Source organism: Schistocerca nitens, chromosome 6 (assembly GCF_023898315.1).
Source record: "Schistocerca nitens isolate TAMUIC-IGC-003100 chromosome 6, iqSchNite1.1, whole genome shotgun sequence".
NCBI classification, from domain to species: Eukaryota; Metazoa; Arthropoda; class Insecta; order Orthoptera; family Acrididae; genus Schistocerca; species Schistocerca nitens.
Genome location: NC_064619.1, coordinates 568,808,940 through 568,827,525, shown reverse-complemented (window position 1 = coordinate 568,827,525; position 18,586 = coordinate 568,808,940). Strand labels below are relative to the sequence as shown.

The following is an 18,586-nucleotide window of genomic DNA, read 5'->3' as shown; positions in this document are numbered from 1 at the left end:
AGCAAAGGGAACTTCACAGCAAACATAAACATAGCCAAAGCCTTGCAGACAAACAAAAATTATGCGAAGCGAAATGTAGTGTGCAGAGGGCTATGCGAGAGGCGTTCAATGAATTCGAAAGTAAAGTTCTATGTACTGACTTGGCAGAAAATCCTAAGAAATTTTGGTCTTATGTCAAAGCGGTAGGTGGATCAAAACAAAATGTCCAGACACTCTGTGACCAAAATGGTACTGAAACAGAGGATGACAGACTAAAGGCCGAAATACTAAATGTCTTTTTCCAAAGCTGTTTCACAGGGGAAGACTGCACTGTAGTTCCTTCTCTAGATTGTCACACAGATGACAAAATGGTAGATATCGAAATAGATGACAGAGGGGATAGAGAAACAATTAAAATCGCTCAAAAGAGGAAAGGCCGCTGGACCTGATGGGATACCAGTTCGATTTTACACAGAGTACGCGAAGGAACTTGCCCCCCTTCTTGCAGCGGTGTACCGTAGGTCTCTAGAAGAGCGTAGCGTTCCAAAGGATTGGAAAAGGGCACAGGTCATCCCCGTTTTCAAGAACGGACGTCGAACAGATGTGCAGAACTATAGACCTATATCTCTAACGTCGAACAGTTGTAGAATTTTGGAACACGTATTATGTTCGAGTATAATGACTTTTCTGGAGACTAGAAATTTACTCTGTAGTTATCAGCATGGGTTTCGAAAAAGACGGTCGTGTGAAACCCAACTCGCGCTATTCGTCCACGAGACTCAGAGGGCCATAGACACGGGTTCCCAGGTAGATGCCGTGTTTCTTGACTTCCGCAAGGTGTTCGATACAGTTCCCCACAGTCGTTTAATGAACAAAGTAAGAGCATATGGACTATCAGACCAATTGTGTGATTGGATTGAAGAGTTCCTAGATAACAGAACGCAGCATGTCATTCTCAATGGAGAGAAGTCTTCCAGAGTAAGAGTGATTTCAGGTGTGGCGCAGGGAGTGTCATAGGACCGTTGCTATTCACAATATACATAAATGACCTTGTGGATGACATCGGAAGTTCACTGAGGCTTTTTGTAGATGATGCTGTGGTGTATCGAGAGGTTGTAACAATGGAAAATTGTACTGAAATGCAGGAGGATCTGCAGCGAATTGACGCATGGTGCAGGGAATGGCAATTCAATCTCAATGTAGAAAAGTGTAATGTGCTGCGAATACAAAGAAAGATAGATCCCTTATCATTTAGCTACAAAATAGCAGGTCAGCAACTGGAAGCAATTAATTCCATAAATTATCTGGGAGTACGCATTAGGAGTGATTTAAAATGGAATGATCATATAAAGTTGATCGTCGGCAAAGCAGATGCCAGACTGAGATTCATTGGAAGAATCCTAAGGAAATGCAATCCGAAAACAAAGGAAGTAGGTTACAGTATGCTTGTTCACCCACTGCTTGAATACTGCTCAGCAGTATGGGATCCGTACCAGATAGGGTTGATAGAAGAGATAGAGAGGATCCAATGGAGAGCAGCGCGCTTCGTTACAGGATCATTTAGTAATCGCGAAAGCTCGGTACGGGCTTTTGTTAAAGTTTCGAGAACATACCTTCACCGAAGAGTCAAGCAGTATATTGCTACCTCCTAGGTATATCTCGCGAAGAGACCATGAGGATAAAATCAGAGAGATTAGAGCCCACATAGAAGCATACCGACAATCCTTCTTTCCACAAACAATACAAGACTGGAATAGAAGGGAGAACCGATAGAGGTACTCAGAGTACCCTGCGCCACACACCTTCAAGTGGCTTGCGGAGTATGGATGTAGATGTAGATGTCTGGCACAGTTGTTAGATCAGTTACTACTGCTACAATCACAGGTTATCGAGATTTAAGTGAGTTTGAACTTGGTGTTATAGTCGGTGCAAGAGCGATGGGCCACAGCATCTCTGAGGTAGCGATGAAGTGCGGATTTTCCCATACGACCATTTCACGACTATACCATGATAACAGGAATCTGGTAAAACATCAAATCCCTGACATCGCTGCATCTGGAAAAAGATCCTATAAGAACGAGACCAATGATGACTGAAGAGAATCGTTCAACATGACAGAAGTACAACCCTTTTGCAAACTGATGCAGATTTCAATACTGGGCCATCAACAAGTGTCAGCATGCAAACCATTCAACAAAACATCATCGATATTTGCTTTCAGAGTCGAAGGCCCACTTCTGTACCCTTGCTGACTGTACAACACAAAGCTTTATGCCTCACCTGGACCCTTCAACACCAACATTGGACTGTTGAAGACTGAAAACACATTGCCAAGTCTAGCTTCATGTTGTATCAAGCAGATGGATTTGTATGGGTATGGGGACATCTTCATGAATCCATGAACCCTGCATGTCAGCAGTGGACTGTTCAAGTTGGTGGAGGCTCTGTAATGGTGTGGGGTGTGTGCAGTTTGAGTGATATGGGATTTGTGATACTTCTAGGTAAGACTGCAACAGATGACATATGTGTAAGTATCCTGTCTGATCACCTGCAACCATTCATGTCCATTCTGCATTCCGACAGACTTGGCCAATTGCAGCAGGACAATGCGACACTGCAGACATCCAGAATTGTTACAGACTGATCCAGGAACACTCTTCTGTGCTTAAACACTTCTGTTGGCCACCAAACTATATATGTGGTCTTTCCAGTTTAAGTTGTTCGTAATTGTAATTCCTAGGTATTTAGTTGAATTGCCAGTCCTTGGATTTTCGCAATTTATCGTATACCCAATATTATTTGGATTTCTTTTAGTAACATTGAAGTTAGCCAATTAGGTCATTGCGCATGCAAATTCAAGCAGCGTGCCAGAGGCGATGTCGTCAAACTTGTGCCATGTTTGGTTTCCTCAAACCAAATAAATGTAGCTTTTGATCATCTAGCTTAAACTTATCACTTCTGAAAAAGATGCCCTTTAACTGTAAGGAGCATTTGAACAAGTGATTATTCGCAGACCCACAGATGTCTGTAAGTCACTGCATTTTAGTGTATCCGTGTGCAATGACCTGATAGGCTAACTTCAATGTTAATTACTCAGAAATGGCGTAACATATATAATTTTTTTTTTCTTAACAATTATTTCTCAGCACAACCTCCCCTGCAATCACTTGAAATTTGCGCCACAAATACTGCGGAAATGGAAGTACTATTGATGTGCAGTTTTCACACAATGGATTGATAATCTGGGGCTTGTATTATTAGCCAATCAACAAATTGTAATAATGCTTAGGAAGTGTATTTTTTGTTGTGTCATAAGCTTTTTTAAAAATGTAACAATGCCTGTCAACATTAACAAACAGAAAAATAGGGTAAATTTGAATGTTAGTGGTGTTTGTTGCAGGATTCTAGTGTGAGTCATTCATGGGATATTGTATTTTGATAAGTTCCCACCCACACTGACACTTGTACAATACCTGTGATAGCACACACTAAAGAATAACACAAGTGCATACACTACTTATGTGTATTCTGACCAGTAATGAGACAACTAACCATCACAGGTTATGTTCAAAATAACCACAGGCAGCAAAAATACATGCTTCCATTCTGGAATGGAATGACTGCTGCACACTTTCTAGCAGTTCAGTGGAGACGTCTGAGCAGGCTGCAGTAATATGTCCTTGCATATCATTGGATGTAGTTGGCATGTTCATGTAGACAGTGTTTCTCAGCTTTCCCCACAGAAAAAAGTCTATAGGTGTGAAATCTGGGGAATAGATCAAGCAGGATACGGGTCCTCTGTTTTCAGTCCAGTGATTACGTTGTTTGAGAGGACATGGAGTAATTAAATGCTATTCTTTGCTGTGTTAGTGAATGTGATTGTTGAAAAAGAAAATAAACAAACTTTTGACTACAGACTTTTAACTTACTTCATGTCTTAGCTCTGAACGAAGCAAGATGCATGGGACATCTATAAATTATTTGGTTGTTAAAAAGAGGCAACTGTGATTACATTTAATTGTATCTAATGAGAATCGATGTAGTTGACTTGCAAGCATTTGTATGCTTATATGAAACTTGTGGAAAGGAAAATACACCTGAGCTGAACTGAAAGTATGAGAGTACAGAGTTATTTCAAGTGAGAGAGATAATAATTTTTTGGTTCCTCTAGCCAGCATTATTTCTTCGGAGAAGAAGTTATGGAGATTGACATAACCGCATATCCAGAGAAAAGGATCGGCTAAATGTTTCAAGTAAGTCAACTGTAGCAAGAGAAGTGTGAAGTTCGCAATCCAGTTTTGAACCGCTTCTCTTGACGCCAAATTTTGTTAGACTACCTTACATAGTGAGGTCAGCTTAAGAAGTGAGACTTCTGTTGTGGGCTTGAAACTAACATACTAAGATAACAAATATCAACAGGTTATATAATAAAATGTTAGATCAGTTTCTCCAATAAGTAATGCCACACACCATGTGCTTCTCAATAGACCAAGATAAATATACTTCATTGTCACCTCAAAACATTATGGGCTATAAATATTACATTCCTAGTTTCCTCATTTAATACTAGTTCATGAAACACTGTTAGCAGATTTCGCAGAAAATTTAGTATCTATCTTTATATATCTGCCAATTCAGGTTTTTGAGTATTTCCATGATTCTCTCCTGCAGGTTGAGCAAATCTGTAATGATATGCACTGTACTTCATTGTATACATTCAATATTCCTGTTAGTTCTGTGTGGTATGGATCTCACACACTCGAACAATGTTCTAGAATAGGTTTCTGTCATTTCTGTAAGCCATCTCTCTTGTATACTAGTTGCACTATTCCCAGCATCCATCTGCTTTACCTACACTGAGCCTACATTGTTGATATTCCTACTGGAGTTTCCATTGTTTAACTGAACGTTCCATTTCATATACCTACAAACTGTTACACTCAGTTTTTTGTATGAATGGACAGTTGGCAATCTTTCCACCATTTCAAAATCTTACCAATATCTGATCAAAAATTTTTCCAACTTTTTTTACACAGTTCTGCATTACAAATAAGTACACAATCTTCAAAAGATCTGAGGTCCCTATTAATACTGACTGTCAGTTCATTAATATACAACATGAATAACAAAGGCTGAACGCACTTCTGTGGTGCAGATCTGCCCACCTGCTAATAACACTCTATCCCAGATAACATTCTCAATCTGAGCATAAGTTTTGTTTGACGATACACACAATCGTACTTTTGTTAGCCAGTGGTGGGTTGCTACTGTGTCAAAAGCTTTTTTGGAAATAAAGATATACTCCCTCTACCCAACTGCCGTGATCCATGGCTTACAGGAAGTCATGTGAGAAAAGTGCAACTTGGATTTTTCATGACCAATGTTTTCGGAATCCACACTGGCTGACATAGAGCAGGTCATTCTGTTCAAGATATCTCCTTATGTTTGAATTCAAGATATCTCCTTATGTTTGAACTCAGAATTAGTTCTAAGATTCTATAACAGATGGATGTCAAGGATACAGGAGAGAAGCTTTGTGGATCACTTCCACTAACCTTGTTGTAGATGTGTGTAACATGTGATTTCTTTCTTCCAAATACTAGGTTACTATGGTTAAAAGCCTCAAATGCTTTTTAATCTAATAGAGATTTCATCAGGCCCTGGAGTTTTGTTTGATTCTCATGATTTTTAATATTTCTCAATGTCACTGATTATAACATCAACATAATTCACTATGCAATGATGCAAGAATCAAACTGGGCAATATACTTCTTTATTTTCCTTTGAAAATGAAGTTCAGAATTTCTCCTTTAGCTTCATTAGCCCCAATTTGAGTACTAGTGTATGTACGACCATCTGCTAGGCACTTAATTTTAGTACCACTGACAGCCTTTACACATGACCAAAATTTATTTGGACTCTGCAAGAGGTCTTTTGATAAGATTTTGCTACACTAGTCATTGAAGGGTTCGCTCATTGCCTTTTAATATTGCCCATTTCATCACTCAATCTATACTCTTGGTCTTTGTTTTACAACTATTGAGCAGTAGTCGTTGAACTCTTCCATCGGGAGGGTGAACTTGGAGTTGAAGTGGCTGCTTAGGACGGATATAGGGTCCCATATTGGTTTGATTCCTGTGGATGCTATCGATAGGTGGGACTACACTAGGCATGGCCTTCACCTCAATAGGAAAGGGAAGGGAAAACTGTCTGGGTTGCTTGCAGAAAAGTTAAGGGGGGACACTCACAAGTGGTAAAATACCAGTGGTCACATGTGTCAGAGGGATGCCTTTTTTAGGATAGGAAAGGGGGAAAGAAAACGAGTTTTAAGAGAGATTGGCAGACGCTCAATTTGAGAAAATAGATGAGCAGGAGTCAGATTTTAGCATACAGCCTCCATGTAAACAATGTTTAACAGAAAGTAATCAGAAACTGCCAGTTCATCTTCGCCAAAGCAGTTATAATCCCATTAGCATGCAGTATCAGTTATCTTTATTACACCAGAACATTCCGGGACTCAGAAATAAAGTTGATGAACTGCCTCTATGAACATCAAGTGGCCACTGCTATGGATATGTTAGACATTTCAGGATTTAAGCTAGCTTCCTACTTCTGCAGAGTAGATATGGATGGAGGAGGAGTTGCCACATTTATTAAAAACTGCCATAAATTCAAGAACATTGACAATAATAAATTCTGTTTAGAGCAGCATCTAGAAGCATGTGCAACAGAAGTAGAGTTCCATAACAGATCCTACATAATAGTAACTATTTACTGAGCATCTGCAGGAAATTATAATCTATTCATAAATCATCTAGAAGCTCTTTTGGGTTATTTGACAGGAAGAAACAAAGAAATTTTGATTGCTGGTGACTTTAATACAGATTTTCTAATGCAATCTTCCAGTAAACATTCACTGCAGTTAGTAATGTTGTCTTTCAATCTAACTCACATTGTAAACTTTTCAACTAGAATCACTAAATCCTCAAGGACAGCCATTGATAACATTTTTATAGACTAATCATATCATAAAACCTGTAATAAATGGACTATCAGACCATGACAGGCAGCTCCTTGTTTTAGATGTAAATTCTAAGCAGATTATCAAGACTGCTAAATCTGAGTACAGGAGAGTAGTCAACCAATCAAAAATTGAGTGTTTTAGAAAACTGCTCAAAGATATGAACTGGAAAGATGTTTATAGTGCTATGACATGAATAAAAAATATAATACATTCATGAACAATGTCAGTACCATGTTTGAAAACTGTTTTCCTCTAAAAGTTACTCAAATTAAACAGAAGTCTATAATAAAAGGAAATACGGAAGCGTCCGATCCCGCCCGTCTGCTTTGACCCATGACGTCACAAATATGGCGGAAACGACCATAAACCAAGATTCCAATATGGCACATATAAAGTTGTTACATACATATTATGAGGACGAAAATATGTCGAAAAACAAACACACACACGTTCCACAAAAAGCATAATGAGACTAACGGGACAAGCGCGGGAAATAGGGGGTTTTTGGGTGGGGACAACTAAATATAAACAAATTTAGACACCCACCCCCATACAAAACCACAGAAAATGACGAAAAAACTGACATCACAAAACTCCCCAAATACCACTAAACACAATATCATCTGGAATCGGACACTTCCCTTGACCTATATAGCTCAACAGCAGCTCCCGATCCCATAAATTGGGATCGAACACTTCCCTTGAGCTGTTATCTTTACGACATCTCCACATACAGCCGTCCATGGTCCGAGATGCCGGAGCTTTAAGTAAGCCTCATTTCTTCACGACATACTGAACACTTCACGATTTCATCCAAAAAATCCGAATAGTTGAAGAAATTTTATTAGAGACATCGCACTGTCCCCCATCATAGCCGACAACCGATAACTGTTGACCCTGTCAGTCATATCCATATCTACCGAAAACATAAAAAAAGCAATTTACCAATACATACACGACGCCACACTCGCAAACTAAACCAAAAACATCACCTAACAATCCACCAGAGAGAACCACCGATTGCATCAAAACGACACCTACAAACACACCACTATCACAAACTAAAATTCAGTGCCGTCGTGACGTCACACACCACAACAGCCTTACGTCACGGGTCAAAGCCGATGGGTGGGATCGGACGCTTTGGTCGACCCTAATAAAATTATGGATTACACAAGGAATAAAAATTTCCTGTAAGACAAAAAGGAAAATGTATCTATCGACCAAGAATAGCTGCAATGCTGATGATTTAGCTAAATACAAGGAATACTGTAAAATATTAAATAAAGTAATTCAAACATCTATACAAATGCACTACGAGAAGAAGATAGCAATGTCAGAGAACAAAATTTCCTGTAAGACAAAAAGGAAAATGTATCTATCGACCAAGAATAGCTGCAATGCTGATGATTTAGCTAAATACAAGGAATACTGTAAAATATTAAATAAAGTAATTCAAACATCTATACAAATGCACTACGAGAAGAAGATAGCAATGTCAGAGAACAAAATAAAAACAATACCGGATATAGTGAAAGAGGAGACTGGTAGAACCAGAAAGAAACAGGAGCAAATAGCATTAAGGGTAGAAGACACATTAATAACCGATGGGCACAGTGTGGCAAATCTATATAGGCCTAACAAGCACTTTATATCTGTTACTGATAGAATGGGATTGTCAGGATCAGTAAATAATGCCCTTGAATATCTGAAATTAGCCTTTACAAATAGCTTCAGATACATGAATATGTCACTCACTTCACCAAAAGAAAAAATTTCCATAATAAAATCTTTAAAAACAAAGCATTCTAGTGGTTACGATGAAATATCAACCAAGTTAATTAAGGCATGTTCTTGTGAGTTTAGCACAATTCTAAGTTACTTGTGTAACCAGTCAATTATAACTAGGACATTTCCTGACTGGCTAAAATATGCAGATGTTAAGCCTCTATTCAAGAAAGGGGATAAAGAGATACCATCAAACTACTGACCGATTTCACTTTTGCCAGCATTCTCAAGAATTTTAGAAAAAGTAATGTACAGGCAGATTCTCAACCGTCTGACCATAAATAACATATTATCAAGAACACAGTTTGGATTTCTGAAGGGTTCAGATATCGAGAAGGCTATTTACACCTACAGTGAAAATGTACTTAATTCATTAAATAACAAATTACAAGCGTTAGGTATTTTCTGTGATTTGTCAAAGGCATCTGATTGTTTGAACCACAACCTCCTTTTAAATAAATAAGAATTTTATGGTGTCACGGGCAGTGCTGCAAAATGGTTCAAGTCATACCTCACTAACAGGAAACAAAGGGTGTCAGTGCAAGGGACTAGCGAATTAAGTCATCGGTCATCATCAGAATGGGATGAAATTACATGTGGTGTCCCACAAGTATCCATCTTAGGGCCATTGCTTTTTCTTGTGTACATTAATAATCTCTCATTAGTTACACTGCCACAAGCAGAGTTCGTTTTGTTTGCAGATGACACAAGTATTGCAATAAATAGTATGTCGAGTGTAGTTCTAGAAAGATCTGCTAATGATATTTTCATGGATATTAATAAATGTTTTAAAGCCAACTCACTGACATTAAACTTCGAAAAGACTCACTATATGCAATTCAGAACCTGTAAGAGGTTTCCACCCAGCATATGCATAAATTATGAAGAAGAGCAGATAGAAGAGGTTGACAGTCTTAGATTCCTGGGATTACAACTTGATAATAAATTCAGTTGGGAGCAGCACACCACAGAACTGCAGAAACGCCTTAACAAATCTGTATTTGCAATTCGAGTGTTAGCTGACATAGGCGACATAAAAATGAAAAAGCTTGCATACTTTGCCTACTTTCATTCCATAATGCCATATGGTATAATATTTTGGGGTAACTCTTCACGTCAAACAAAAGTTTTCAGAGTCCAAAAGCATGTAATATGTATTATTTGTGGAGTAAATTCACGGAAGTCCTGTAGAAACCTCTTCAAAGAACTGGGTATACGAACTACTGCCTCTCAGTGTATTTACTCCTTAATGAAATTTGTCCTAAATAATATAGCTCTTTTCCAACAAACAGCTCAGTTCATACATACAATACCAGGAACAAAAATAATCTGCACAAGGACTTAAAAGCACTTACTTTAGTTCAAAAAGGGGTCCACTACTCAGGAACACTTATCTTCAATAATTTGCAGCAAACATAAAAAATTTAGTTACAAATAAAGACCAGTTTAAAAGGAGCCTGAAAGACTTACCAGTGGCCAACTCCTTCTACTCCACTGACGAATTTTCAAATTTTTTAATAGTAACGAACGATTTAATGTATATATTCACACTATTAGTATTGTTATTTCAGCTTAAAAAAATAAAATAAATAAAAAATAAAAAAAGAAGAAGAAGACATGTTCCACATCCATGAGGATCTCCTCAGCATGGACCTATGGAACGAAAAACTAATCTAATCTAGAAGCTTCTTTACAGAGATGTCTACCATGAAGGATACCTCCCATCATGAACTGCTCTGTTAAGTACATTTGCATCTAATGACTCCTCCTGGAAAAATGACACTATGGTCTCTTTATCTAGCTTTTTTAAGATATAAACATTCTGAATTGTTTTAGCGCTATTCGTACTTGCACTGTTGTTACAACTGCATCATGATCAATGATACCAGTTTCAATGTGGATCTGTTCTGGGTAGATTTCAGAGAAGACATTTGACACCATTCATTCTGTATGATGTCCTGACATGCCCATCACATCATTGAGCATTATACTGAGTTTATGGACTGGGACTAGGGGAAATGGAAGAGCACAAAATAATTATGGTATATAACAGGCAGGCAGTCAGAATTAAAAAAAAAAAAAAAAAAAAAAAAAAAAAAAAAAAAAAAAAAACCAAGGATGAGCGTCATTAAAGAAGGTTAAAGTTGGTGTATGCTGGAAAAAGAGAGATGAGTAATATAACTTGTTAGGTTACAAATTGTGCACCACAGTCACCCATGCCAGATTCCTGTATCCTTAAGACAACTCATAGCTGGGAAAACGTGTCAGGATACTGATATTTGTTTACTAGATATACAAGACAGAATTGAGTTAACAGCATTTGTATTTCTCAATTTTAAGGATACAGGGTACTTATAAATGGTGGAAAAATCGAAATTTAATGTGACTTGATTAAATTCTATAGTCTTTCCTGATTACATTGATATATACATTATAGGGTTTCAGATGAAAAATGACTTATATGTACCAAAGTTACGGTCATGTATGCCACCACACCCCCTTTATTTCTGTTACAGAAACCAGAATTATTTCGGAAATAACTGTTAACTTTCTGTTTCCAGTGATTATACATATGGTACATGTATATGTTGGTAACAGTGCAGGTTTTTTGTGTCTGTAAATATTTATCTTTGCTAGTATTTACTTTTTTTCACTAAGTGCTACATATATTTGTGGAAGTACTTATCCTTTAGTGTGCAATAAATATGAACTATGCCACACATCAAGAAATTCAATAAAAGGAATTTCCGTGGTAACCATTTCACAAAGAAAGCAAGCCACACTGTTGAAAGTAACCTATGTATCAGTTCTTCAGGGAAGAAACTCCCACATGGCATGCCTCCTGGTGATTCAAATTTTTGTGTTAACAATTACACTGTTTGTAGTGGATTTGTTGTTGATGTGGGCATCTTATTTTCTTTGATAAATTTTTCCCGAGGGCATGCAGCTTTACTGTATGATTAAATGATGATGGCGTCCTCTTGGGTAAAATATTCCGGAGGTAAAATAGTCCCCCATTCGGATCTCCGGGCGGGGACTACTCAAGAGGACGTCGTTATCAGGAGAAAGAAAACTGGCATTCTACGGATCGGAGTGTGGAATGTCAGATCCCTTAATCGGACAGGTAGGTTAGAAAATTTAAAAAGGGAAATGGATAGGTTAAAGTTAGATATAGTGGGAATTAGTGAAGTTCGGTGGCAGGAGGAACAAGACTTTTGGTCAGGTGATTACAGGGTTATAAATACAAAATCAAATAGGGGTAATGCAGGAGTAGGTTTAATAACGAATAAAAAAATAGGAGTGCGGGTTAGCTACTACAAACAGCATAGTGAACGCACTATTGTGGCCAAGATAGACACAAAGCCCATGCCTACTACAGTAGTACAAGTTTATATGCCAACTAGCTCTGCAGATGATGAAGAAATTGATGAAATGTATGACGAGATAACAGAAATTATTCAGGTAGTGAAGGGAACGAAAATTTAATAGTCATGGGTGACTGGAATTCGTCACTAGGAAAAGGGAGAGAAGGAAACATAGTAGGTGAATATGGATTGGGGGGAAGAAATGAAAGAGGAAGCCGCCTTGTAGAATTTTGCACAGAGCATAACTTAATCATAGCTAACACTTGGCTCAAGAATCATAAAAGAAGGTTGTATACCTGGAAGAATCCTGGAGATACTAATAGGTATCAGATAGATTATATAATGGTAAGACAGAGATTTAGGAACCAGGTTTTAAATTGTAAGACATTTCCAGGGACAGATATGTTCTCTGACCACAATCTATTGGTTATGAACTGCAGATTGAAACTGAAGAAACTGCAAAAAGGTGGGAATTTAAGGAGATGGGACCTGGATAAACTGAAAGAACCAGAGGTTGTAGAGAGTTTCAGGGAGAGCATAAGGGAACAATTGACAGGAATGGGGGAAAGAAATACAGTAGAAGAAGAATGGGTAGCTCTGAGGGATGAAGTAGTGAAGGCAGCAGAGGATCAAGTAGGTAAAAAGACGAGGGCTAATAGGAATCCTTGGGTAACAGAAGAAATATTGAATTTAATTGATGAAAGGAGAAAATATAAAAATGCAGTAAATGAAGCAGGCAAAAAGGAATACAAATGTTTCAAAAATGAGATCGACAGGAAGTGCAAAATGGCTAAGCAGGCATGGCTAGAGGACAAATGTAAGGATGTAGAGGCTTGTCTCACTAGGGGTAAGATAGATACTGCCTACAGGAAAATTAAAGAGACCTTTGGAGAGAAGAGAACCACTTGTATGAATATCAACAGCTCAGATGGCAACCCAGTTCTAAGCAAAGAAGGGAAGGCAGAAAGGTGGAAGGAGTATATAGAGGGTTTATACAAGGGCGATGTACTTGAGGACAATATTATGGAAATGGAAGAGGATGTAGATGAAGATGAAATGGGAGATAAGATACTGCGTGAAGAGTTTGACAGAGCACTGAAAGACCTGAGTCAAAACAAGGTCCCGGGAGTAGACAACATTCCATTAGAACTACTGATAGCCTTGGGAGAGCCAGTCATGACAAAACTCTACCATCTGGTGAGCAAGATGTATGAGACAGGCGAAATACCCACAGACTTCAAGAAGAATATAATAATTCCAATCCCAAAGAAAGCAGGTGTTGACAGATGTGAAAATTACCGAACTATCAGTTTAATAAGTCACAGCTGCAAAATACTAACACGAATTCTTTACAGACGAATGGAAAAACTGGTAGAAGTGGACCTCGGGGAAGATCAGTTTGGATTCCGTAGAAATGTTGGAACACGTGAGGCAATACTAACCTTACGACTTATCTTAGAAGAAAGATTAAGAAAAGGCAAACCTACGTTTCTAGCATTTGTAGACTTAGAGAAAGCTTTTGACAACGTTAACTGGAATACCCTCTTTCAAATTCTGAAGGTGGCAGGGGTAAAATACAAGGAGCGAAAGGCTATTTACAATTTGTACAGAAACCAGATGGCAGTTATAAGAGTCGAGGGGCATGAAAGGGAAGCAGTGGTTGGCAAAGGAGTGAGACAGGGTTGTAGCCTCTCCCCAATGTTATTCAATCTGTATATTGAGCAAGCAGTAAAGGAAACAAAAGAAAAATTCGGAGTAGGTATTAAAATTCATGGAGAAGAAGTAAAAACTTTGAGGTTTGCCGATGACATTGTAATTCTGTCAGAGACAGCAAAGGACTTGGAAGAGCAGTTGAACGGAATGGACAGTGTCTTGAAAGGAGGATATAAGATGAACATCAACAAAAGCAAAACGAGGATAATGGAATGTAGTCAAATTAAATCGGGTGATGCTGAGGGAATTAGATTAGGAAATGAGACACTTAAAGTAGTAAAGGAGTTTTGCTATTTAGGGAGTAAAATAACTGATGATGGTCGAAGTAGAGAGGATATAAAATGTAGACTGGCAATGGCAAGGAAATCGTTTCTGAAGAAGAGAAATTTGTTAACATCTAGTATAGATTTAAGTGTCAGGAAGTCGTTTCTGAAAGTATTTGTATGGAGTGTAGCCATGTATGGAAGTGAAACATGGACGATAACCAGTTTGGACAAGAAGAGAATAGAAGCTTTCGAAATGTGGTGCTACAGAAGAATGCTGAAGATAAGGTGGGTAGATCACGTAACTAATGAGGAGGTACTGAATAGGATTGGGGAGAAGAGAAGTTTGTGGCACAACTTGACTAGAAGAAGGGATCGGTTGGTAGGACATGTTTTGAGACATCAAGGGATCACAAATTTAGCATTGGAGGGCAGCGTGGAGGGTAAAAATCGTAGAGGGAGACCAAGAGATCAATACACTAAGCAGATTCAGAAGGATGTAGGTTGCAGTAGGTACTGGGAGATGAAGAAGCTTGCACAGGATAGAGTAGCATGGAGAGGTGCATCAAACCAGTCTCAGGACTGAAGACCACAACAACAAAGGAAGTGGCAAAATGTAAACAATGCGATGGTGTAGGCTGTCTAGAAATAACTGAACAATAAAGTAGCAGGAAGGGTTTAGCGTCAAAATTAGTTGCTCTGGGTAGATCGTGCAATAAATCTACTTCGAAAATGACTTTTAACATTGTGCATAATTCATATAATGTGAATTTGATGTTAGAGTATGGCAATGCATGCAGTAGGAAAAGGAAGAAAGGCTGCTCATATGTTTTGTGGTTTGATGGACCTTCCTCCTCCCAGTAGGTTCAGCAAGTGCATAAAAATACTTTTAGGTGTCTTGACAGTTGTGTCTATAGCATCTATGAAACGTGCTGCAGAAGAAACTGTAAATATTAGTGCAACCAGGGACACTGCTGTTGCACTTGATGGGACATGGCAACCCCGAGGACATCATTCCTTGAATGGTATTGTTAAGTGCTACATCTCTGGAGAATGGAAAAGTTGTTGATGTTGAGTGCTTATCTAGGTACTGCCACACCTGCCATGGTAACACTGAAGGACATATTGAACATCAGTGTTCTAAGGATTATGATGGTTACAGTGGGGGTATGGAGTGTGATGGAGCTCTAAAAATACTTCAGAGGTAGGTGCCCATTTATAACGTTAGATATACGAAGTACCTAGGTGATAGGTACTCTAAAGCATTCAATAAAATTAATGAGTTCAATGTTTATGGTGATATCTTGGTAACAAAACTGAAGTGTTGTGGGCATGTGCAAAAGAGGATGGGTGCTAGACTGAGGAAGCTACAAAGAGAAATGAAAGGAAAGTTGCTATTTGATGGAAAATCCCTGTATGGCAGAGGCAGATTGACAGAAACTAAAAAAGACCTTCAGAGTTATTATGGACTGGCCATTAGACAAACTGCACCTCTGAATGATGTTACAGCAATGAGAAAATCTGTATGGGCCACCTACTTTCATAAGTTGTCCACAGATGACCACCCTGTTCACGGACTTTTCCCTAAAGGAGCAGATTCTTGGTGTGGTTACCAAAAAGCGAAAGAAAGTGTTCAAATATACCATCATAACCATTCTCTTCCTGAGCCTGTTACGAATGAAATAAAACCAACTTTTAGAGACCTGAGTGACCCTGTTTTGCTTATTAAATGTCTTCATGGGGGCACTCTGAATACAAATGAAAGTTTCAACCATTGCAAATGGGAAAGATTACCCAAGAAGGGTAGGGCTAAATACATTAAAAGTTGGTGTACTAAATGAAGTGATATGTTTAAATGATGGAGTGATAGAAAGGTTGGAAGTCCTGATAAATTTAAGCATAAAATGTGGCTCTCATATTGGACATTAATTGCTTGAGTGTGACAGACAATGGGTGCATGAAGCTGAAAGATTCACTCTTTTAAGTTACCAAAGAAGCAAGAAGTGCTAAAAGGAATGCCAAGAGGAAGCTTGAATATGAAGAAATGCAGCAGGATGAAGACTATGCTTCAGGAATGTTCTGAGGCAGAGTTTGATTGGACTCATGTCTTAATTTGCAATTTCTCGCAAGTTGTATTTTGCAGAATTCAGGTACAAACATTTCCTAAAGCTTATAAAGTATTGCTCTAATTTTTTTTCTGTGACTTCCAATAGTCCATACTTATGTAGTAGACCTAAGATTCATTGCAGAATTGACTAAAATATAAAAAAATAACATTTTTATTAGGAAAAAATTATAAAAATTAAAATGTGAGATGTGAAATTTCTTATCATTGTAATATAAATAATAGGTGGAATTAAATAGAGCTAGTACCTCAGCCATCATGTCATGCATATCTGGTAAAAATTTGGTCTCCTTCAAATGTATAACATCGGACTAAATGGTACCTCAATTTGATGAAGCATTTTGGAAAAAAAATTGCATCAATTTCTTTGTATTTTTTAATAACCCTAAACAGGCTCAAAAATATTCAAAATACTTCTATTTTTTTTTTTTTTTAGAAAATGTGCTGCATTACCTGATCTCAACAACTTATATGTAAAACATATACATTATAAACAGTGCTTGAAAGAAATAAGTGCTAATTTTGAGCTGAGAAAGTACTACCCTGTATCCTTAATGATATGTAGGCCTTACACAATCAGCCCATCAGAAAAGATTTACCTTAACCTGAATAAATCTTTATCTTGGGAAAGTGCATTAGCTGTTACAAGCTTTATTTAAGTAACCACATACAGGACTACAGAGACAGCAGCAAATCATATGTGAAATGCAAGTGTCATTAACTAGCAGGTTAATGTACTTGAAACAAATTATTTTCAAGTACAATTCCTGGACATAATTTGATACATAATTTCTCTCAAAAATAGTAGTCTACCACTGGTTCATTTGACATGCTGCCAGTGATCAGATTTTTAGAGTGGACTTCAATACAGGAGATATAAATTCCTAAATCAACATAGTTATGCCACAGTCTCCCCATCATTACTTATCATTCTCGTGCACTTAATTTTTTTTATCTCTATTCCATGCCGTTCATAGTGCTACAGAAATTTAAAAATATCTCATTTCTGAAGTACAAAAGATAGGCAAAACAGTCGTACCACCAGATTCATGCAATGTGCCACACTTAACAAATAAAACATCGTACATTATTGTATGATGCCTTATTTCAAATGCATGTTTGTAATTTTGATGTGATACTTACTGAAGTTGCTTAACTCATCCAACAGTACGTCTCCAAAAGGTTCACTGCACGTTAAGCTGCTAATTTTGATGACATAATAACGGCAGTTCCTGCATATGAAACCACTAAAAATATTCCAAGGTTTGAATTCGACAAGTAAATCCACGAATATATAATTGTATACTGAAATCACACAACTATGATAGCAAGAAGTTTACGGGTCCTAACAGGGCCACAACCAAATGCACTTCCATAATAAACATTTGTTAGTGGCACGATTACGATGCAGAGCCGTCTAGATTTCTATGTACACCTACAAGTACACATCATCAAAAGACTTAAAAATCGCACTTTGTCAACCGTTGTAAACATCATAACACTGCCGCCATCAAACTCAAACATAAACAAACTAGACACAACAAAAACTACAGTCAGAGATAACATGCATCAGACGGCGTTCCACGTGAGCTTTATGCCGGATGCCCAAAATGCAATGCCGCGATGACACCCGGATTCCATGTTGCAATGCATTGTATTACCAGGTTGCAAGCATTGTGAAGCCTAGTGCAGGGTTGGCTCAGTTGACTAAGAGCGTTGGGGAATTATGTAGGAATTTTTCGAAAGAGTATAAGGTAATGATTGTGGGTGGAGCAGGGTATAGTCTTGATATGGACGGGGAATGTGACGTAGGTGGTGTCCTAGTAAAGACAGCTATTTAAACCGGAGCCACTAATGTGCATTATATGTCTAACATACGATGACAAGAAGATAGAAGAAGTGGACAGTGTTAAATTCTTGGGATTACAGCTTGATAATAAATTCAACTGGGAGGAGCACACCACAGAACTGCTGAAGCGTCTTAACAAATCTCTGTTTGCAATTCGAATTTTGTCAGACATAGGGGATATAAAAATGAAAAAGCTGGCATACTATGCTTACTTTCATTCCATAAGGTCATATGGGATTATTTTTTGGGGTAATTCATCAAGCCAAGCTAAAGTTTTCCGGGCACAAAAACGTGCAGTGAGAGTTATATGTGGTGTGAACTCAAGAACATCCTGGAGAAGCCTGTTTAGGGAACTAGGGATACTAACTACTGCTTCCCAATATATTTAGTCCTTAATGAAATTTGTTATTAAAAATATATCACTTTTTCAAACCAACAGCTCAATTCATGGAATCAATACTAGAAATAAGAATAATCTTC

The 18,586-nt window shown here is 37.9% G+C and overlaps 1 protein-coding gene across 1 annotated transcript in view; it reads right to left on the bottom strand.

Annotated features, from left to right (window-relative positions):
• Nucleotides 1–17,799, bottom strand: part of LOC126262772 (pre-mRNA-splicing factor syf1 homolog) — a 149,654-nt gene extending 131,855 nt beyond the window's left edge. Inside the window, exon 1 of the mRNA XM_049959588.1 lies at nucleotides 17,401–17,799. The gene's annotated coding sequence lies outside the window, so the exon portion shown is untranslated. The remainder of the gene's footprint in view (nucleotides 1–17,400) is intronic.
• Between the last annotated feature and the right edge of the window lie 787 nt (nucleotides 17,800–18,586).